The sequence below is a fragment of the Rutidosis leptorrhynchoides genome, chromosome 2 (assembly GCF_046630445.1).
Source record: "Rutidosis leptorrhynchoides isolate AG116_Rl617_1_P2 chromosome 2, CSIRO_AGI_Rlap_v1, whole genome shotgun sequence".
Classification (NCBI taxonomy): domain Eukaryota; kingdom Viridiplantae; phylum Streptophyta; class Magnoliopsida; order Asterales; family Asteraceae; genus Rutidosis; species Rutidosis leptorrhynchoides.
The window spans coordinates 709,745,020-709,769,254 of NC_092334.1; the positions used below are offsets into that span (position 1 = coordinate 709,745,020).

Sequence of the window (24,235 nt, forward strand, 5' to 3'; positions counted from 1 at the left end):
TTATACCGCCAAACTCCATTTGGGACACGCACACTCATCACATACTCGAATGAGTAGACTTTCGATACAAGGTCTTCAACACTACTTGTCTAAACTAGAAATCAATAACCACCTCAATTGTCAATGTTGTTCAAATACCCATAGCAACTCCCGATCTCCTCTCAGCTATGACTTTTGATACCGCCGGAATCAAACATCCGGGTCACGCCGCTCTTCCACACCAGAGGGAAGGAAGTCTTTCTAAAATCGCTAAGCTTCAACCCGATCTCCAGTTACTATCATGGTCCATCTCGGTTTCTTGCACCCCATCTTCTTACACAAGAAGATCAATTGAAGTATGCAACTCTTCAATTATAGGATTCTTCATGAGACTACACTGCCTCACCGATCACTCTAGACATGTCCAATCCCGAACCCACATGTCAATGATCACCCTCGTACATGATTTCACCTTCTATATATGATTTTCCTTCCCAGCAATCAGAAAATCCAACAGACGCCCTTGTAGACTCTTCATCAAGGCTCCAGTGAGAACAACCTCGAAATCTACCACCTTTTCAACTTTCCGCTTTCTCGCTGGTATACTGACATCCTCATAGCTATGAATATCACAAATCCCATCTTCTCATCCCAAGCACGCTCCCACTGTACGAGTAAGAAATAAAACCGCGGCTATCCGAGAAGAATCTGGTTCGTTCCACCGGTCAGTTGCAAATCTCTTTGCCATTCGAGGGTATATTTGCAGCATCTAAGTACCCTAGTGTTATACGCACTAATCATGTGAATACCAGAGACCCACGTTGCATAATCGTCTCCATAACTCCCATTAGTCGTCAAACTCCCACTAGCTCGGTACTTCCGTCGGTTACCAAACTCCCATCGAATTCCCGACACCCTCTAGAAAGCTCAAGTTCCAGGACTTACAAGATTATCCACTTCTACCATCACCTAAAGATTCCTAATTGGTCACCCCGAAGAAAACCGCTCGCTTTGTTGAATAAACCATCAACCAAACCCGAGCCACAGTCGAACGCATCCTTTCCGACAACTTCAAACTAATTTTTTCAGTGAGAGAAGCTCTAACCCTGCCCACATATTCCATATACTATAGAATATTCGACTAAATACATTAGTTGACCCGTTCAATAATCTGATGTTGGACTTTGGTTTGCACCATAACAAACCTCCCCTCAAACCCAAGTTCAACTCGGCATCCCTCCAATAATAGTCAAGATCCAACCTTCTTTAGTACCTGCCGCAACCTCAGAACACAACTTGAATGAGACCACATCAAGTCTACTTACAGTACAAGGCTCCAAGATCAACTCATCCACTGAAGGTGCACAACCGTGTGTGCCAACCAATGGGTTAAGCCAACCGTTGACATGCTGCAAATGTCACGTTGCGCTATCCACACATCAAGACTACAACCTGCGAGTATCCAACCTTCCACGATAACTCCCACTGTCGATTTTCAAACGAATGTCCCCCCGTTTATTACTTGGCCGCCCAAACTTGAAAGAAACCATCTCTTAAGCACACACTTGTTTCTTCTCAATATTAGATGTATGACTAAGGTTTGCACCCAAAACAAACCTCCCCTCAAACCCAAGTCTATATGGGCCTCCCTTCCAACGATAGTTCGGACCCAACCTTTACCGCCGCCAAACGGAACTCTCAAACAGTCTGTGTGCGGACCAGTGAGATTTCGATACAAGACTTCAGGATCAACTCAACGTTACCAAGGAAATGCACGCACGCTGAGAGGTGCGCCCACAGCGCCGTCCATCACATCCGGAATATATTTTGGCTCCCGTAACAAAGCTACATCTCTGAAAAATCACAGCCTTTATCGCCCGAAGATTCGCAAAACAAATCGTCTCGCCACTCGCAACATCAAACCAGGAAACTCTTCCATAATACTGTCGTAACTTAAAAAATCGTATCTCAAGATCCACCGGTCTGATCATCACCAAAATTTTACCACACTTAGATCATTACCTCTGAAACTTACAGTCCAAGTTTCAAGTCGATCCAATGCTAGATGAACCCTCTATGAATTTTCTCTTACAGCAGCTCTAAACTCGAACGACTGCAACTTCGAAAAAACATAACTCAAGATCTAACGGTCCGATCGCTGCCAAATTTTGATCACGACTAGATCTACGAGTCTAACATCTACAGTAAAATTTTCAAGGCGATCCGACCGTAATAATTTTTCTCCTCTAACAGCTCCGAAACAAAATAGGTTAAACCTGAACGGCAGCAGCTTCAAAAAATTATATCTCGAGATCTAACGGTTCGATCTTCCTCAAATTTTTACAGCTACTAGATCTATGACTCCAGCACCTTCGGTAACATTTTCAAGCCGATCCAACGGCTAACGAACCCGTAGTAATTTTTCTTCTCCAGCTGCGCAGTAGAATCCGAATTTTGAAAAGTTCAATCATACCCTCGAACGGGAGCGCAAGGAATGATAACTTAGATTCGACACCCGGATCTTTCCGAAAATCTCTTCTTTGTCTTCAGTAACAAAATTTTGTTATCTCGACACAAGTTGCAAGACACACAACCCTATCGTTTAATCTAACCTTGATGAACACCCGAATCATCAAACATATCAAATATCTTGCTTTCAAATCGCGATCGTGCCTGTCTCCGAACCTTGAAGCTCTGATACCCCTCTTGTTAGGAATTCGGTAGGCCCTAACAAGACAGGTGATTCATCAAACCACCAAACCCACAAACGACAAACGATTAATAAAGCTAGAACGATAAATAAAAACGATAAACGACACAGGGTATTTAACGTGGTTACATCCAAACTCCAAAACATGGAGAAGGGTTTACTCCACGGGCGCAAACCAGAGATTTTCTTACTATTATTTTCGTGCACACATTAAAATGAGGCTAGGGTTTACTATTTATAGGAAGAGTTAAACTTGTCCACCAAGTTAAACTTGTCCTTCAAGCAAAAGACATTCCATAAATATCTATTACTTGCTCCATACTCCATTCCTACAAGAAGATTTAATTAAGGCAACCGAATCTCTACGACTTGATCACCAAGTCAAGCTCCCTACAGCTTGTTCACCAAGTCAAGCTCTCTACGACTTGTTCACCAAGTCAAGTGCCTTGTTCATCAAGTCACGTCTTGTTCCTTTGATCATATTCTTCACACCTTCAACAGCCACCACTAAATATTCGTCCTAAATAAGATTCGAACTTGAGACCTCTTGCAAGGAACCATGGTCCAACCACTGGGCTATCTAGTGATGGTTATGCAAGGTAAAAGATAGAATGTTTTCATTGTTCGTGCTACCCCGGAGGGTGAGTAATCCGACTCATACTCTGATGTACGCAACTCAACATGAATACTATCTGGCTATTTCCAATCGTTCCCTGGCCACAACTAAATATTCATCCTATAATAGATTCGAACATGAGACCTCTTGCAAGAAATTCAGAGCCCCAATCACTTGGGCTATCTATTGATGATTTTAATAAGTATTCGAACATGTAGAGATTACATATTATTTTTTGATCACAAACGCAATAATGTGAATGCTATAATAAGAAAAAGTTCACAGATAAATTTCACAAAATGATGCGGTTAATGAAATTAACCGACCAGAATCTAAATCTTGATCAACTTCTACCCTTCATTTCAGTGGCGAAGCCAGGATTCTCAATCAATGGTGTCAACAAGCATCATGTTTACGTGATTTCAAAAATAAGTCTTGTTTTTAAACTAATAAAGAGAACAAACTTTCTAAATTTATCATTTTGATTATGGTAAAAATTCAATATTGTATATCTGAGGAACATCTCAAGAAAAAAATGTTTATATACAAAATGTTTTTATTAAAGGAGTACAATTAGATATCACAAAATTTCATATAAGCATTAAATTATAAAACTGAGTATATAAATTAATCAATGTTTGAATGTTTTTTTTAAAATTGTACTTATGTATAACTATAACTAGTCTTAATAATAACATTTAACAAATTAAATTACATAAATATCTTCTACTGGACAGGTTAATGGGCCTTCAATTTTCGAAGTAATTTGTCACTCATTTTCATTTACGTAAATCTTTTAAGGAAAAGAATGGGGTCAATTGCTTTTTTATAAATATTTACGCTCAAAGTTTAAAGGTAAATCGAGTAATTGATAACATTTGAATGGTGTCATTTAACCCCATAAAGTTCCATGTGGCTACGCCACTGCTTCATTTTATACCTTCGGAAATTCAATTGCATGACTAAATCTTACTTTAACTTGATCAATTTAAAACTTCAATATATAACTAACTCCATTCATTAGCTTTTAGCTTCATGTTTTTCTAAGATTGAACGTAATAAGTAAACGAAAATACGTAAATGAATATGAATAATTTATTGCATACGCTCACCTAATGTCTATTTGATAAATGAATAAAAATTTTGTAACAGAGCCCATAAAAAGAATAAACTCCATAATACGCTGCAATACTATTATCCCAATCAATTCAGGCAAGCCCATTTTAACCCCCCGGCCCATTACGACCCAATTTGTCCATATGTACGCAGAAGTAAAATTAGGGTTCATTATCATCGTCTTCATATTGCAGCTATAAAGTATACGCTAATACACCCTTCGTAAGTAAATCCCTTTTTATCTTTCGAATTCAATCAATTTCTAAACTTTTATAATCATTTTCCATCTTTTAGTTCAGTTTAATCATAATATTAACACTAAGATAAGATGAATGTGTTGGATCGATGATGTTTATTGAAGAAACTGCGTTATCTATCTGTTAATTCCTTCACAGGATCTGATGATAATATTAATCTTCCTGAGATCCGCTTTTTATTTTTATTTTTATTTTTGGTAACTACAGTGATTTTTAATTTATTTTGTGGTTACTTGTTTTGAGCTTCAATGATGAACTATCAACTTTTGTTATCCTTGCACTTTGATTCATAAAATGAAGACAATTTGGGGAAAGTATTTCTGAGATGCTTTGTTATGTTTTTAAAGTATTTCCAAAATATTTCTTTTTATAAATTATTCGTTTGTAAACATCAAATTTTGCGAACTTGTTTTTCAGGAATTAATAAAATGGAAATCATGTGCAACTTCTTAAATGAAAAAGTTTTTTTTTTAAGAATTATATACTTTTTGAATTCGACCAATTTTATGATATAGGGATGAAACTGATACCAATAATACCGATACCGAAAATATTAAATTCGAAATTGTTCAAAATCATGTACCGAAGACAGAAATGAACTATGAAAGCGGTACCAGTATTTTTGGTATTATACTAAATGGAATCGAAATAAAAGTCGAAAATTAATATCGTTAGTTTTTAGTCTTCCAAATATTGGAGTAATATTTAATATCATTCTTAATTATAAATGTATATGATGAGTTTACCTTACTTCACTTGACTTGCAGTAAACTTGACAACCTGAACATCACTGGATTTCTTGGATACCAGCTTGATAGTTTCCATCACTTTAGTCAACTGTGATTTGCTTTGATTGTTTATCTGTAAACTCAGACGAATTCCTTTTTATAATTGTATATTACAGTACTTCTAAAATGTGGTGATTTTCATTATAGGGATGTTAGCAATAACAATATTTATTACGTGATTTAGTATAGAGTATAGTATAATTCCATATGATCTGCCTTTAAATCTAACACACATGTAAGATTCACTCTACCTACATTTTAATACAAAATGGTACTCATTTGTAAGTGATACTGCTGTTAATACACGTGAATGCTGAAATCTCGCATGCAACAATTTAAGCCAATACAATGTTAGGAATAAACGTGTGAGCGGCTTGAAATACTTTTGCCGCTGCAAGGCTGGCTAATCGTACGCAGCAGGCTTGAAGACCCCTGATTCTGGAAGGCACATGAGTTCGAACGCAATGTTGAATGTGCGACCGACACTAGGTAGACTTGACAACTTCAAGTTACCAAATTCATTGACAATAAACGGATCTAATGTGATGAACACCAAGAAACTAGCAAGAACGAGAAAAATACAAGAATTTAAAGATTTGATTACTTTAAACCTCGGCTATATTCTTATTAAAAAAATTCGTAGGTACAATTTAGAGGTTACATATGAGGGTAATTATAGCCTAAAACGAGTTAGAATTGCGACACAATAAGGAGTCAGTCAAAATTTAATTTCAGCCTGTCAGGTCAATCTCCCGATACGGGAGACCCTTCTCCCTGACCAACTCTCCATAATTCTCCCTGTATGGGAGCCACCTCCGTATCTGGAAATGGGAGACCTTAGGCGTTAAACAACACCCAACTTTAACCTGACTTCATCTCACAGTAACAACCCGACCCGCTAATTACACACTCCTTTTGATACCGTCGGATTGCACCCCGAATCACTCCTCACTTCACTCGATAACCTTCGATCAAGAGAAGTCTTTCGACACCAAAAAATACCGCCGATCTATAATTCGATCTTTATGTTACTAACCCGGGACTAATAACTACTCTTTGGATACGACACCCATCTCCTTAGTCTAGGAGATCACGGGTCGTTTCAGCCCGACTCGACCTAATCGCCCTCATCTCTTAGCGATCCACCCGTACACAATATCATCCCACCAATTTTTCTTTCCAACAATGAACAAATCCGCTGGTAGAACGAACACATGGACATTACCTATTAAAACCTTGCACGAGAACACAATTGTACCTTTAATTGCCCACTTTACCGCCTTTGTTTTCACCGTTGAAACACCGACCACATACTTGCAGACTGAAATGTCCCCTTCATATTAATTATAAACGTTTCATATTAATTGATTTCGTTGCGAGGTTTTGACCTCTATATGAGACGTTTTTCAAAGACTGCAGGAACATTCATCTGCAAAAAAATATAATACATGAACACTCATCTGTATAAAAATCATTCATATGAAGAAAACCTGGTAACCGACATTAACAAATGCATATAGAATATCCCCCAAATATACAGGTACACTCATCTGTATATAAAAATCGAAGTACTAAAGCATCCATAACCTGGATGGGGTTCGTTAGGCCCATAGATCTATCTTCAGGATTCGCGTCAATTAGTGGCGTTCACTAATTCTTAGTTTACCAAGCAAAAGGGTGATATTCAATAAGATAATTTAATCATAGAATGTAATTTTCAAGTACTTGTGTCTATTTTGTAAATCATTTATAAAACTGCATGTATTCTCATCCCAAAAATATTCGATAGTAAAAATGGGACTATAACTCACTTTCACAGATTATCCCTTCGTCGGAAAATAACACTTGGCCACTGGTCGATTCACGAACCTATAACAAATATATACATATATATCAAAGTAGGATCGAAATATATTCACAATATGTTTTATTATGTTTTAACGATTTAAGTTTGTTAAGTTAACAGTCCAACGTTCGTAGTCCACAATTAGTTGTCCACAGTTAGTAGTACAGAAATAAATCAATATATAATATCTCGAATCAATCCACGACCCAGTGTATACAAGTCTCAGACTCGAGCACAACTCAAAGTATATATATTATTTTGGAATCAACCTCAACCCTATATAGCTAACTCGAACATTACCGCATATAGAGTGTCTATGGTTGTTCCAAATAATATATATAGATGACGTCGATATGATAAAATAATATCTATAATAATAGTAAGTAAAAGTTATATTATTTTGTAATAATAATTATTATTATTCTACTAATAAAAATATCAATATTTATAATTACTAAAAATGACATTATGATAAAATGATAATCCTAATTATGATAACTTTAATATTTACGATAATTTTTAATATTAACTTTAAAATAATAATTCTATTTAAAATGATAATAATAATGATATTTTATAATAACAATGACATTTCTATTAAAATGATAATTTTTGTTAAAATGATATTTTTAATACTAACGATACTTTGAATAATAATAGTAATGATAAAAATAATAATAATAACGATAATTTTATCTAAATCAATATCTTATAATATTTTAATTTCATCATGATACTCATACTCATTATTTCCTAATCGTTTCGTTTAATAGCTTTTAATCGTCTTTTATATCGTGTTCATAATAATGATAATAATAGTAATCAAAATAATTAGGTGTTACTAATATTAGTTTTAATTACAATAATACTAATAATGATAATTACTATGATATTATTAACGATAATACTAATAACTATTTTAATGATAATAATTAATAATAATAATAATAACAATAACAATAACCATTTTTAAATAATGATATATATATATTAATAATGATAATAATAATAATAATAGTAATAATAATAATAATTAGTTAATAATAATAATAATACTAATTATAACTTTAACGATAATAACGATAGTAATAATAATAAAAATAACAATTTTTAATGATAATTCCTTTTATTGATAATGATAATAGTAATAATAATATAAAACTAGAACGAAGATAATAACGACGATAATAATAATCATTTTTAATAATAATACAAAAATTCAATTGACTATAACTTCAAATCCGTTCATCGAAACCATTCGATATCTAAATGAAAAGTTCTTAATTTTTTGCTAGCTTTCGAACGACATGCATATCTTATACCTTATCTCAACCGCATACGTAACTAATTCATGATTCAACATATCCTATCTAATGGCAATATCAAAAGTACAAGCATGCATAATCCTATATTCTCGAGCACTAGTCAGGGATACACTATTAATATATAAAAATTAAATTATGAGTACTCACGTATCAATATTGAGATTCAATATTGCAGGAAAAGTACGTAGACGCAACGGAGATAATAAACACTAGTTTGACTTACGAGCAATACTCCCGAACCATACCCATAACCTCCATAGCTATAACCCATAATTTTCTTAGCTCTATCCCGCTCGAAAAAAAATTTCGAAATCACTCGGACAGCACTCCGTCGTAATATTTTATGTATACTAATAATATCTTGAAATAATATGGAGTAAATATATATATGTGAATCGATTGAGAGAGTTTAGAGAAAATATTTTCAAGTTTCTATGAAATAATGAAACCTATTGAATTCTATTTATAATAGATTTTTGAATTATTAAAGTGAATTATTAAAGTATGAATTATTAAAGTGAATTATTAAAGTATAAATTATTAAAATGAATTATTAAAGTATGAATTATTAAAGTGAATTATTAAAATATGAATTATTAAAGTGAATTATTAAAGTTAAAGTAAAGTAAAAATAAAGTAAAGGTAAAGTTTAAGTATAGTAAAAGTATAAAACTATGTACGTATAATACGCGTATAAATATATATAATATTAATTTAAATCGTTATATATACTTAATAAAATATAAATATCGTTATCTTTATCATACTGGTTAAGTAATGAGTTGTCAAAAGTGATTCTAGATATTTATAAAAGTTATCTACGTTTTAATAATAAAGTTCTTTTTGAACTTAAAACGTTTTTGTACGTTTGAAACTAAATCAAATAAATATGATAATTTTGTTTTCCAAAACTAAATATATTTAAGAATTATTTTGTTTAAAGGTTAAAATAATGAAAATCGTTATATCATAAAACGTTTTAGAAAAGTAGAATCATATATATTCATAATAGGTTTCAAGTTTTTAAATTACAGTCTATTGGTGAAGCATGGGATAAAGTCCAAAGGTTAAATAAACGTATGAAATCATCTTAATGAAAAATGTCGAGTTACTTAACTTGTCGATATCCAACATCTAAGTTATTTACACTCCACGTTCTTACTTATAAACCACTTTACCATTTTCCGAATGTTGTCAAAAAGAATAGATTTCTTAAATCACAGTGGACCTCATAACATAGACCCGTAATCATATCACAATGTATCTGATAAATCAGTAATTTGATATTATCTTCTAATTCCGTTGATAACTATTAGAATATATTTTGAAACAAATACGTTTATATAAAGTATTATACGCCTAATACTTTGTTAATGTTTTCAAGTTATAATATATACACATATACATATCTAATCATGTTCGTTCAATTTAATAGTTCGTGAATCGTTGGAACTTGGTCGAAGTTTAAATGAATGTATGGACACAGTTTAAAATTCTTGAGATTCAACTTAACAAACTTTGCTTATCGTGTCAGAATAATATAAAGATAAAGTTTAAATTTGGTTGGAAATTTCCGGGTTGTCACATACTATGCCTACTTAAATTTCGGAACGAAATTTCTTTTAAGGAGTAGGTAATGTAACATCCCGTCTTTTTCCGTTTACCTTCCGTTTAATTATTTTAAAATCCGTTATATAACTATAACATCTTCCGTTAATACGCGTTTTTAAAATATTTCGTTTACGTAAATCACCACCCGCTTTTAAACTTGACGGACCAAAGTTACCAAGTGACCAAAGATATGACTAGGTCAACTAGTCAACTCTTTCCTACTCCATTCATTTCATCACCTCCCAACTTGATACTTCCATCCTTTTTCTCTCAACACCCAATTCAAAGAATCATCATCCATTTTAGATCTAGCAAGTGTTCTTCAAAACAAATTACATATTCGGAATCCTTGCGTCTTCCTCTTCGAATCCATACCAACTTCATCTCATTTGGGTAACTTTCTAAAAACAATAGATTTCTTGTTCTTAATGTTTTTGACTTATAAAAGTGTTAATTAGTGTCTATGGCTCAAGTCTAACATGAATATGTGATTTATTAGCTTGTTCTTGCTATTTTGATGTAATTAGCTTAAACTTCAAAAGTGACTTGATTAATCTTGAGATTTACTTGCTTAAATGTTGTTAGATGTTAAAAGTGCATGTATTAAATGTGTTACTAGCATCACTAGCTTCAATTTGGTGTGTAGGTTGACATGGAAAAGCTTCATAAACATAATTGTCAAATTCATGATTTTGAGTTAGGGTTTGATAGAATTAAAATGAACTTTGGATGCATTGAATGCTTTGCAATATTGTTTGTAAGTGTTTAGTTGTATTGTATGCATAATTTCCTACGAAACGGCGTATTATATGTGTGTATTAAGTTCCCGAATCATCTTATGCATTTTGTGAACTTGAAACCTTGATAATAAACCTTTAATGATCACTTGACGAGAATTCGGTTGTTGTAAATGTTAGATTTGATTGATGATATGTATCTAGTTGTATTCCTCATTAAATTACCTTTCTAACGATGTATGGTATGCGATTTAAGTGTTTACGATTCATTAGTTATGCTTAAATGAAGTTTGGTTCGAGACTTGTCAAATTTCAGCATTTCCACTGGAGTCAGGTAGTGATGCAGCGCATCAGTGGACTGATGCGGCGCATCAGCAACTGGCTGTCCAAAATTGCCATTTTTCGTTTAATTCTAACTATGCTATGCACCTCCGATTAACATGTAACTTGTTCTAACATACTCATATATAATTATAGAACTCAGAAAAATTGTCCGAGACCAGACCCGAATGTGTTGACTTTTTCGTTGACTTTAACTTGACCAAAGTTGACTTTTATTCAAACGTAACCTAATACTTATGCAATCGTTCTAACGTGCCTTTATACTTGTATCTTGCATGAAACTTGACAATTTGACTCACATGCTATATTAATAGAGTCGTAACGAGCCATAGGACTAATTGAACACTTTAACCGACCGTGTTTATCGATATTGATACAACCTATTTGTTTAGGTCAAGACTAGCATTTGTTCTTGCACACGTTAACCTTGTGAGGTATATTTATTCTCGTGCACTCAAGGTGAGATCATAGTCCCACTTTTACTCTTTTAAACTTACATTTGGGATGAGAAAACATAAACGTTTCGTTTTACAAAGTGAACATAAGTACGAAAACAAACATTCTACGTACGAGTTAGAACAAAAATCCTCAATTCGATTATCATTAGTTACACTTTCCTGGTGTAAGCGAGAACTTATGTTGTATGGCCATATGGGTTTGACAAACCCTCATTCGGACGGTTCGCTACCGTTATGCGGATGAAATATATTTTCGAGAATAAAGTGTAGGTTCTAACACTATGTGATGGGGTAACGTTAGTTAAGCCTTGATAATTGGGTGCTCGTAATAACAATTTTTAGAATGATTTTACTATTACTTCAACACTATAAATCTTGTGGTTCAACTTACTTACTTACGTACTCACTTACTAAACTGTAACGACCCGACTTTTTCGACTTGCTTTTGTGCCTTGTGTTTTTGCGAAACTGCGCATTTGTGCGTACTGTGCTATCTTATATCTGGAATCTTTATACACATGGCTTACTTTCATTTATATGTTAAAACGTGCCTTTAGGTACGTAGGATACTTAACTTGATCACCGGAAACCTTTATGACCGTTAGTGTCACTTGACGTTATGAACAAACTGCGTACTGCGTACACGTTTAACTTTTGTTGTAATCGGAATATTATGACTACGAAATCTTAATTATTATTTTATAATAATAATTACTTGGGTTTTTGGATGCTTAATTACGCGTAGTAATTTACTTATGCTTACTAGTTAGTCTTGTTGGACTTTCTACCTTGTTGGGCCTTAGCTCACCCTACACTAGTTAGTGGACTATTTAATTAGCCCAATTATTAATAGCTAGTGACTCATTAATATGTAAGACAAATGCCCATTTAATAGAGGGAACATGCTAACATTTATGTCAAGTATTATCCTTAATGTTGCATGGGATCCTAACATAAGCATCAACTTTAGACAACCATCAACCAAAAATCAAAAGTTGGTCTCCCTTGTCCCCCCATGAAAATCACGGCCACCACCCCCCTCCCCTCACCTCATCCACCTATAAATACAAGCCTTATTCCATCCATTTTACACTTGCTTTCATTTGTAATTCACACACACACATACATGTAGAAAACAGTTTAATATATACAGGAAGTATCATAATCTGTTTTATATAGCTTTCAACTGTAATCACTTTTGTTTTTCTGTCTTTGAATTTTTCCTAAATCAGATTCACTTCACAATAACAACAAAAAGAATCATATAAGGGTCGATATATTTTTTTCCTGATTGAATATTTTCTATACTTTTTGTCTGCCCAAGTAAATAATGTAGATTTTAAACACATTACAACAATAATGATTATTCAGAGTTGTCATATATTGTATTCAATCACTTTACATAATAGGTTTCCTCTGCACTTCGAAAATTAAAAACAGAAAAACAAGAACACATGCCCGTAACCTCTGTTCTTGATAAATTTTGCCAATTCGCGAATTCGAATCAAATATTAAAAAGTATTAACGCAGAGTTGTTAGGATTAATCTATATAAACTTTATGCAAAGTTTCAGATTTCAATTTTCCTAACGAGTTTGAATTTCAAAGTCAAAGATTTGGTTATAAAAAGTCAACTGTTTCTTCTTCCTTCGAATTCGTGATTTATATGTTGTTTATGGATCAATTGAGGATCCATAAAGTTTCTAGAGATGATTTGAAATATAATTCGTATTGTAAGATTGGTCTAAAACAATCTCAAATTTGAAAATCATATATGGACTTCATTTTTTTTTTTTACAAACAGCAGGTATTTTTTTTATTTTTATTTTTTTTCTTCCGTTTTCAGTAATTTATCAAACCACTTGTTTTTTCCATTTCAAATTTAAATTTAACACAAACTTATAGTTGTGGTTTGGTTATTATATGCTCTGGTCAATCGAATAAAAGAAGAAGACATTGGATAACAGAATTACGGGCTAAATAAATATAGGAAGCAGAATGGGTAGGTAAAACGAGGTAGACCAGATGGTTGGGTACTTGTTCGGGTTTGCGAGAGGTCATGGGTTCGAGCCCGGGCATGGGCGGTTTCTTTTTGGAAATTCAATTCTTTAAGGTAGTCTTTATGTTTTTATTTATTATTATTATTATTATCATTTATTATTATTATTATTATTATTATTATTATTATTATTGTTATTACCATGATTATTATTATTGTTATTGATTATTATTATTGTTATTGTTATTAGTAATATAATTATAATTATTTGTATTGTTATTATTACTAATACAAGATTTATGATCATTTATTATTATTGTTATTATTAAGGTTATAATTACTATCATTGTTATTATATCTAAAAGTATTATAATTATCATTAGTATTATTATAAGTATTATTGATATTATTATTACTAATATTACATATACATTATTGTTATTATAATTATGATCATTATTATTACTATTATCGTTATTATGAACATAATACAATTTATCATTTTAAATATTATTATTAGTATCATTTTATAAATTGTTAGTATTATTATTCTTATTATCAACAAAAGTATTAGTAATAAAATCATTACTGGCGTTATCATTTATTATTAGTATTATGATTATTGACACAACTATGAATAATATTATTATTATTATGATCATTAACTTATCATTTTAGTGCTATTATTAACATAAGTATTTTTTTAAACAATATCGTTATTATTATTAGTAAATCATAATTTTCAAAACTATCATTTTTGTTATAGATAATATTTTGACCTAACATATATATTATAATTGTACTAATAGTTTATATACCTATATGTAAAACATAATAACATTATTTACATAGATACTTATATATATAACAAACCAATGAATTTTAGATATAATACTAACTATTTATATATTTATATATATATATATATATATATATATATATATATATATATATATATATATATATATATATATATATAATTAAATATATAGATATTAATCATTTTAAATATATATACAACATAAATATATATATAACTATATAAGTAATAATCATTTACAAATATATATATATATATATATATATATATATATATATATATATATATATATTAAATAAATAATATATAAAAAGATAGTATATGAAATTGTTCGAGTACGGTTATATGTATTAATGAATATACAAATGATATAGGTTCGTGAATCCGAGGCCAACCCTGCATTGTTCAATATAGTCATATGTATTTTTACTACAAAATACAGTATGGTGAGTTTCATTTGCCTTTTTACCCTTTATATTTTTGGGCTGAGAATACATGCGCAATTTTTATAAATGTTTTACGAAATAGACACAAGTAATTGAAACTACATTATATGGGCGAATGATCGAAGCCGAATATGCCCCTTTTTACTTGGTAACCTAAGAATTAGTAAACCAGTCTACTAATTGACGCGAATCCTAAAGATAGATCTATTGGGCCTAACGAACCCCATCCAAAGTATTGGATGCTTTGGTACTTCGATGTTGTTTTTATCATGTCCGAAGGATTTCCCAAAATGATAGGGGATATTCTTATATGCATCTTGTTAATGTCGGTTACCAGGTGTTCAATCCATATGAATGATTTTTGTCTCTATGCATGAGACGTATATTTATGAGAAATGAAAATCTTGTGGTCTATTAAAATGATGGAAATGATTATTTATGTTAAACTAATGAACTCACCAACCTTTTGGTTGACACTTTAAAGCATGTATATTCTCAGGTATTAATGAAATCTTCCGCTGTGCATTTGCTCATCCTAGAGATATTACTTGGAGTCATTCATGACATATTTCAAAAGACGTTGCATTCGAGTTGTTGAGTTTATCAAGATTATTATTAGGTCATTGATAGTTTGATATATTATGAAATGAAATGCATGCCTGTCAACTTTCGATGTAATGAAAGTTTGTCTTTTAAAAACGAATGCAATGTTTGTAAAATGTATCATATAGAGGTCAAGTACCTCGCGATGTAATCAACTATTGTGAATCATTTATAATCGATATGGACTTCGTTCAGATGGATTAGGACGGGTTATGAAAGTTGGTATCAGAGTGGTGGTCTTAACGAACCAGGTCTTGCATTAGTGTATCTAACTGATAGTCATTAGGATGCATTAGTGAGTCTGGACTTCGACCGTGTCTGCATGTCAAAAGTTTTGCTTATCATTTTTTTCGGAAATCATCTTCTTATCATCCTTAGGAAATTACCTACTCATTATTCTTAGTCTAGACACGTTTTACTCCATTGACTGCATGAATAGTGTATAGATAAAAATTCATATCTTAGCGTATCTGAAAATTCATATCTTAGCGTATCTGTTACTGTAGACCTTGCCTGATATCTCTCGTAAATTTCTCCTTAATTTAAGGGATCCTGGTACTATATATATCTATGCAAATTATGCATTGAGAATACCATCCAACTATCACTTGCTGTCACTAAACTCTTCATACCAAAAATCTTTCCTGAGATCGCGTAAGATGGCCTCTACGAATCGACCAAGTTCCTCTGACTCTGATCATGCATATTTTAACCGCGGGGTTTAATATGCCTGCTCAATACATAAGGGAGGGGTTTAAGGATCTTAGAACGTGGCTCTCCGGTCCGGCTACCGTGAATAACCCTGGCCGACATGATGATGTCGGCGGGGTGGCCAAGTGATTAAGTCCACCTCCGATAACGGTCGTCGATCAAGAGGCCCCAAATAAGGTCGTAGGTACTAGCTTACAAAAGACTAACCTGTTAACCTTGAAGAGATGTTGAATGATGCTGTTTTACGTAATGTGTATCGTATGCGATGGTTACGTAATGTGCTGTGTCCGGTAAATGATGATTAGGGTTTGTATTTATAGGCAAACCCTAATTCTAGAATCGTCCCAGATCACGTTAATCGTATCCATAACTGACTCCCCCGAATCACGGATATAATTATGGAAAAGATATTTACTTGACAGCTAAGCAACCACCGTACCGGGAACAAAGGCATTCGCACGCCGCATACCGCACACAAGAACACGCATACGCACAATAGTGATTGTCTGCATACTCTTGCGGTGCGCCTGCGGGTGGCGGTATCATTATGTCCCCCCAGTTTGATGTTATATGGCGCGAGGCGTATGATATCAAACTATTAAGCGAAAGAAAAAACAAGAAAACGGCTAGCATTTAATATTCCGCGTGCGCCTCGATGCCATTAAATGTCTATCACAATCGTAGAAGCCCATTCGGCGGACATGACATAAAGTGGCAGTGTGTCAGGCGCGTGCCAACCACGCGCGTACATGTAATCATACCCAACTGGCATCCACGCGCATAAAGAAAGTGCTGGCCGTCGATTGCGTAACACGTGTACAGCCACGATCGCACCACTCCATCCAATCTTCCCTATAAATACCCCATTTTGCAGCTCATTTCCACTTTCCTGCTTCAAGCTTCCTCGTTACGCTGCCAATTTGAATTCCGATCAAAAATCGAACATTCCGGCCACCATTTAAAGGTTAGTATTCATATTATTACTCCTAGAAAATGACTAAAGCTAACGAGATGTATGTAGATAGCGTAGAGTCTGTTATAGAGCAGAAGCACATAGATTACTTAGTGAAACAGTATCCTCCCTTAGCCAAGTACAATCCGGTGCCACCCCTACCCCATCAGCGTGCTCACGAGCCACCGGAGAAGAAGGTGGCTACTTACGAACATGCTTTTAAGCATGGCAACTTTAGGGTTCCTCCCACTGATTTCTTCCTGGGCGTGCTAGATCACTTTAAGGTCGGATTAGGTCAGTTACACCCTTACGCTATAGGAAAAATAGTCTTGTTCGAGATGTGGTGCGTTGCACTCAAGAAAGTGCCCCTGGTGAAGGTGTTTTGCCATTTATACCGACTAGCCCACCACCACAAATCGTGGTTCACCTTCTTCGCTCGTCAAAACTTCACCAAGACCCCAAAATCGAATGCGGGGAATTGGAAAGAGACATTCTTTTTCGTCGACCTAACTGTGGTGAGTGCAAACTTCCCGCAAACGCTGATATGGTTCGAGAAGGTGGAGAAGGATGTAAACAAGACCCCCGCCCTGGATGAGGATGAAAGGAAACTATTAGCAGAGTGTGCAAACGCACAGCTAGTGCATCGATCATATGGGGACGTAATGCTGCGGCTAGGGAAGATATCCGCACACTGACCATGGGAGGATGTGCGCCCAGCCATAGTTGGACCGGATGGAAAAGGGTAGGAATAGTATAATCGCGTACTAAACTGTTTTTATATGTATATTATCTAACGCATGCGCGTATCTTTGCAGAAATGAGGATGAAGAAGGTGCTGACTGCGGAAGAGATTGCGGGAATCTCCTTCCGCAATCAAGATGTGAACGTACAGCTAGAGCAGGAGAAAGCTAGCGAAAACGTGGAGCAATCGCCTGCGGCATCTGGCAACAAACGCAAAGTAGCTGAGACCTCTGCGACTCAGCAGAAGAAAAAGAAGATGACTCCCAAACAAAGGGAGGATATGCGGAACGATAACTTTGTTCCAATCGAGCCACGCTCCGCAGAACTACTTCCCCCGATTACTGGTAAGCGTCCATTCCTTGCGCCTTTACCGCATAATAAAGTTCACGTTATAACTATTTACTGATATGCAGAGCATGTGGAGGAGACGCAGCCGTCCACCCCGCGGGTCAACCCAGATCTCCAAGCTACCGCCACATCAAAGGATAAGACAATACACGTGGATTCCGATTCCACACCAACTCCTCCGCAAGGTAGCTTCCGCGTTGCCAACCTCAGCCAACTCACACAGTCTTCCGCGGAAAATGCCGTAGAGCAGTCTGCGTTCCTGCAGCAAATCTTTCCGGACGAATTCCGCGAGCAACTGGCCGCTCTACCGTTTAACCAGGTGCACAATGCCTTCATTTAAAACGGCCTTGTATTTTTCGGCATGTTTGCGGATCAGGCCCGCCGCTCTTCCAGCATATACCTGCTAGCTTTGCGCAAAGAGGTAGAGCTAGGACTACTGCAGGCGGGTGTAGATCAGGTCAAGAAGGATAGGGATGTTGCTGAGGAGGCGCGTAAGGCGGTTGAGTCGACCGCGAATGAAACCAAATCCGCGCTGATTGAGGAAAGAAAAAAGAGTCGTGAGCTGGTTGGTGCGGTTGAGCAGGCGAAGGGGGATGCAGAACGTTTGCGATCGGAGCTTGAGAAAGTGACGAGGGAAAGGGATGACACGGTAACCAACCGCGAGCTGGCAGAGGCGGATCTAGCGAAGCTGCGCACCGCACTCCCTACCATTGCGCAAAAGGTGATGGACTCAGAGCCGGTGTCCGACAAGTTCAATGCCTACGTTGATGCGGTCAGGGACCATGAAATCAACAAGGCTGTGCAGGAGGTAATCCAAGCTTGCGGTCTAACACCGCCGTTCCCCGACATCGTTCAAAAGAAGCTAAAAGAGGGAACGGCTGCAGCGTTAATGGAGGCGGAAGAAGCCATCAAGTCCATCCCTATCCCCCTAATCAACGCATTTGCTGCGGACCCGAACATGTCGATCGATGGGTTTTTAAAGGAGGATTATTAGTTTGTGTTGGATTGCGCCGTAAGTCCTATGCTTAGGCAGGTATTTGTATTTTTGCAGCCCTAAGTCCCGTGTTGGGCAGGCGTTACAAACAATTACCTCTTATGTAAACTTAATTTGATGTATATATATTCCTGATATGCATGCGTAGTGTGTTTATTTGTTTATATATCGCGAATCAAAACAAAATGTGAACCGCATGCCCATGCGCATAGTTAACCAAAACTCATGCGTATGCGGGTATTACTGCGTAAAATAAACCAATACTTTAACAATTACCCTTTAATAATTTAGACTCTAAAGCTACTGCGTTATCGCTTTGTCATGTACTAGAGGTGCACTATAGCTGTATGGTAAGCAACGCAACTAAAAACAAGCCAATGTTTTTATGCTTTGAGTTCCTCAAGCAAACCAATGCGAGAGTAATTACGCACAAGCAAACCAATGCTTGTAATTTTTTAAGTCGACTTTGCAGCCATCTAGTCTGCGTGGCGCTTGGCTAGGGGAAAACCAATTCCCTTTGCCTGCCGTTAGCGTCTAGCCTTGTAACCAAACAGGCTTCTGCCGCACGGGGGCTAGAGGACACCCCTTAAGTAGGCAGGAACCGCATACAAAAAAGATTTAAACAACAAAAGTATGCGCGAGTAAATATTTAATTGGCATTAATCACAATTACAACCGCGACACATCCAAACGGACGGAAAATACATAGAAAAAATAATGTGCTACAATAAATTGGAGTGATCAGGTCCACCTAGCTACATATAACATTTTTTCAATAACGTCGCATGCCAAGTGCGTTTCACAGGTTTTCCATCTAGTGTCTCGAGATGGTACACCCCGGTATTGTTTGCCTTCGCTACCCTGTATGGACCTTCCCAACGGGGGCCCAGTTTCCCAGTATCCTCCGCATGACTTGCGTCGTTCTGACGCCAAACCAAGTCACCGCACTTGTAAAAGCGCGAACGCACACGCTGATTATAGTACTTTGCGATTTTTTGCTTGTTATTTGCTTCGTTGACAGCCGCAGAGAGTCTGCGCTCTTCCAGCAAATTAAGATTTTCCTGCAAAGCTTCAGAGTTATTTTGCTCATCAAAATTTTGTATGCGGAACGTTGGTACCCCAATTTCTGCGGGTACAACAGCTTCTGATCCATAGACCAAACTGAACGGGGTCTCACCAGTGCTTGCTTTGGGTGTTGTTCTATGCGCCTATAAAACCTTCGGTAGTTCATCCACCCAACCAACGCGACCATGACCCAACCTAGCTTTGATTCCAGCTACTATATCCCGGTTGGTGACTTCGCACTGGCCATTCGCCTGCGGATACGCAACAGATGTAAAAGTTTGCTTAATATTAAGCTCCGCACACCAGCTGCGGAAAGGGTCACCCGCGAACTGCGTACCGTTATCGCTAACAATTTCGTTTGGTATACCAAATCGACAGACGATGTCTTCCCATACAAAATTTCGCACCCTTTTTCCTGAGATTGCTGCCAGCGGTCTCGCTTCAACCCACTTTGTGAAATAGTCGATTGCAACAATCAAGAATTTGATGTTTCCTGCGTGTGCAGAATGTGCGTAAGGTACTGATGTGAGTAACATGTTAAGAAAATAAATGATAAAATTACCTCGGCCTTTTGGGAATGGTCCGACTATGTCGATTGCCCATTTGCAGAATGGCCACGGTGAGGAGACTGGTATCATTGGATGCGCAGGTGCTCTGCTAATAGGTGCATGTATTTGGCATGATTCACATTGCTTAACTATGCGCGCAGTATCCGCGTACATGGTGGGCCAATAATATCCTAGCCGCATTATTTTTGACACAATGGACCTGTGCCCCGAATGGAGTGCGCATGCACCCTCATGCACCTCGCGTACAACTTCCTCCGCCTCTTTCGGGCCAATGCACCTTAAGTGCGGTCTCAAATAATTCTTTCGATATAGGACGTTACCCTCAAGGGCATACAGCGGTGCCTTAACGCGGACTTTCTTTGCGTCAGCAGAATCTGCAGGAGAAGTGCCATCCCGCAGAAAAGCCACGATGGGCATCATCCATGTTGAGCTTGATTCCTCAACTGGTGCCACTAAAGGCATCATAACAATGGATTTTGCATTGAGTTCTTCTATTAGAACTTTCTTCCCCATATGATCAAAAGCCAAGGCAGCCAGTTTGCTTAGCGCATCCGCCTTCTTATTTTGCCCACGCATTACGTGGGAGATTTGAAAAGCTTCAAATTGGTCAGCGAGGTTGTGAACAAGCGATAGATATTGCTGCATGGTATGTCATGCGCTTCGAAATCTCCGCTGACCTGACTGCATACTAGCTTTGAATCCACATATGCGTGCAAAATTTTAACATTTAACCTGTGCGCAATGCGCATACCTGCTAACAGAGCCTCATACTCTGCTTCGTTGTTTGTAACAGCAAAATTAAATCGCAGTGCGTATGTATGCTCTTCGCCATCCGGGCCTGTTAAAATTACACCCGCACCCGCACCAGATGCGCTGCATGCACCATCGGTGTACAATTCCCATGGTGACAAAGTTGGTGCAGGTGGATCCTGATGTTCTGCTGATGCCTCGACATCCGCAGGTAATTCTGCTAGGTAATCAGCAAGTATTTGACCCTTAACCGCACTGCGCGAAGAAAAATTTATTTCATGTTCACCTAATTCAACTGCCCACTTAGCCATTCGGCCAGAAATCTCAGGCTTGTATAACACCTGAAAGAAAAATGATTGCGTTAGTCAATGCGGTAACCCCGGTCATTGCCGCAAAGTAGGCGTTTACCAACCTGTTTGATTGGTTGATCAGTTAGAACCACGATTGGATGTGCTTGAAAATATCGGCGCAAACGCCGCGCCGTATGGACCAGCGCATATACAAGCTTTTCTATTGGTGAGTAGTTTACTTCGCTTGATGTCAGCGTCTTGCTTACGAAGTAGACCGGCATTTGCGTCTGAGAAAAACCTCAGTCGTTAAATTTCTGCGATATAAATAAAGCAGGTAAATTAATGGATTACCTTTCCGCGATCCGCGATGAGGACTGAGCTGACAGCTTATTTCGATGCCGCGAGGTACAGCGTTAGCGTTTCTCCTGATACTGGCGCAGTAAGTGTTGGTAATTCTGCAAGCACCTTTTTCATCTCCTGAAAGGCTGATTCTGCTTCCTGAGTCCATACGAAGTCTTTTTTCTTCAAACAATTTTTCAAAGTACTGAAGAATGGTAACTGTCGTTCTGCGGCTTTCGACAGAAACCGTGTGATAGCCGCAAGCTTCCCCGTTAGACTCTGCACATCTTTCTTTGTCTTTGGAGATGGCAAATTATCAATGGCTTCAATCTTTTTGGGATTGGCCTTGATACCCCGCGCTGTCACCACATGACCTAAAAACTTGCATTCCTCTTCCCCAAAACTACATTTAAGCGGGTTAAGCTTCATGTTGATCCTGCGCAGAGATGCAAACGTTTCCAGGATGTCCGCGAGCATGTCTTCTTCGGTGTTGCTTTTAATTACCAAGTCGTCGACGTACGCTTCAAGATTTCTACCGATTTGGTGCTTGAATGCTGCGTCAATTACACGCTGATAGGTCGCGCCAGCATTCTTTAAACCGAAAGGCATCTTCGTGTAACAATAAATACCCTGCGGCGTATGAAAAGCAGTCTTGTCCTCATCTTCCGCAGCCATTAAGATTTGGTGATAACCCTTGTATGCGTCCAGAAAACACTTGTACCTAAATCCCGATAGTGATTCTACCTTCCAGTCTATCTCCGGGAGAGGGTAATTGTCCTTGAGACATGCCTTATTAATATCTTTGAAATCAACGCACATCCTCCAGTTACCGTCAGCCTTTTTTACCAATACAGGATTTGCAACCCATGTCTGATAACGCACTTCCCGCAAGAATGCTTGCTTTGACAAGGTTGTCCACCTCTGCGCACAACCAATCACTGCGGTCTAGAGCCATATGCCGCTTCTTTTGCCTAACGGGTGTCAATGATGGATTAACATTTAACTTATGTTCCGCAATATCACACGGAACCCCAGTCATGTCTGACTCTCGCCACGCGAAAACATCTGCGTTTGCGGACAAAATTCCATGCAATTTGGCCTTTGTTTCGGCTGACAAGCCTGCGCCGATTTTAATTCGCTTATCCGGATGCAAGCGATTTGCTATGACTGCACAATTTGCCAGTTGTTCTTCCACGCTAGGAGTGCTTATAGGCGCAACTGAGCCACACAACTCGGTTGCTTGATGTGACGCAACTGTGGCAACGCCTCCTAGTGTGGGAAACTTAATCAAACCATGCACTACCGATGGGATAATGTTAAAACGCCGTATGAAGTTTCTCCCTAGCAGTGCGTTATATCGTGAAGTTGAACGAACCACATAAAAATCGACCAATTCACGCCTGATCATCTGCGGGTTCCTGTCATCCGCAAGCTCTATCATTAACTCTATTCGGCCTAGCGGCCACGAGTTTTCTCCAGAAAACCCTGATAGCGTAATATCAGGCTAGCGTAACTGCGCTTTGACTTCTGCCGGAAGGAAATGATAACAATGCTCATACATAATATCGACACCGCTGCCAGTGTCAACATGCATGCGCTTAACCTGGATTCCGCAATCGGGGATGCGACACTTGATGATAATGGGCTCATTAACAGAATTAATTGACATTACAGGAGGGAAAGTGATCGGGAGAAGCTCCCAATCCTGGTGATCGTTGTACTTTCTCCGCTGGCTGATTTTTTCTGCGTCAACCATGTTAATGGTTAAGTCGGCATTTTTCGCTTTGTCAACTTTCTGCCACGCGAAAGTCTTAGACTTCGAAG

General features: G+C 36.9%; 2 non-coding genes across 2 annotated transcripts; both read left to right on the top strand.

Annotated features, from left to right (window-relative positions):
- The first annotated feature begins 4,757 nt into the window (after positions 1-4,757).
- Positions 4,758-4,852, top strand: LOC139895418 (small nucleolar RNA snoR27). Its single transcript, XR_011775870.1, has one exon. It is a non-coding gene; the product is annotated as a small nucleolar RNA snoR27 (small nucleolar RNA).
- A 65-nt stretch (positions 4,853-4,917) lies between these two features.
- LOC139895417 (small nucleolar RNA snoR26) lies at positions 4,918-5,009 on the top strand. The gene has a single exon (XR_011775869.1). It is a non-coding gene; the product is annotated as a small nucleolar RNA snoR26 (small nucleolar RNA).
- Positions 5,010-24,235: the final 19,226 nt, after the last annotated feature.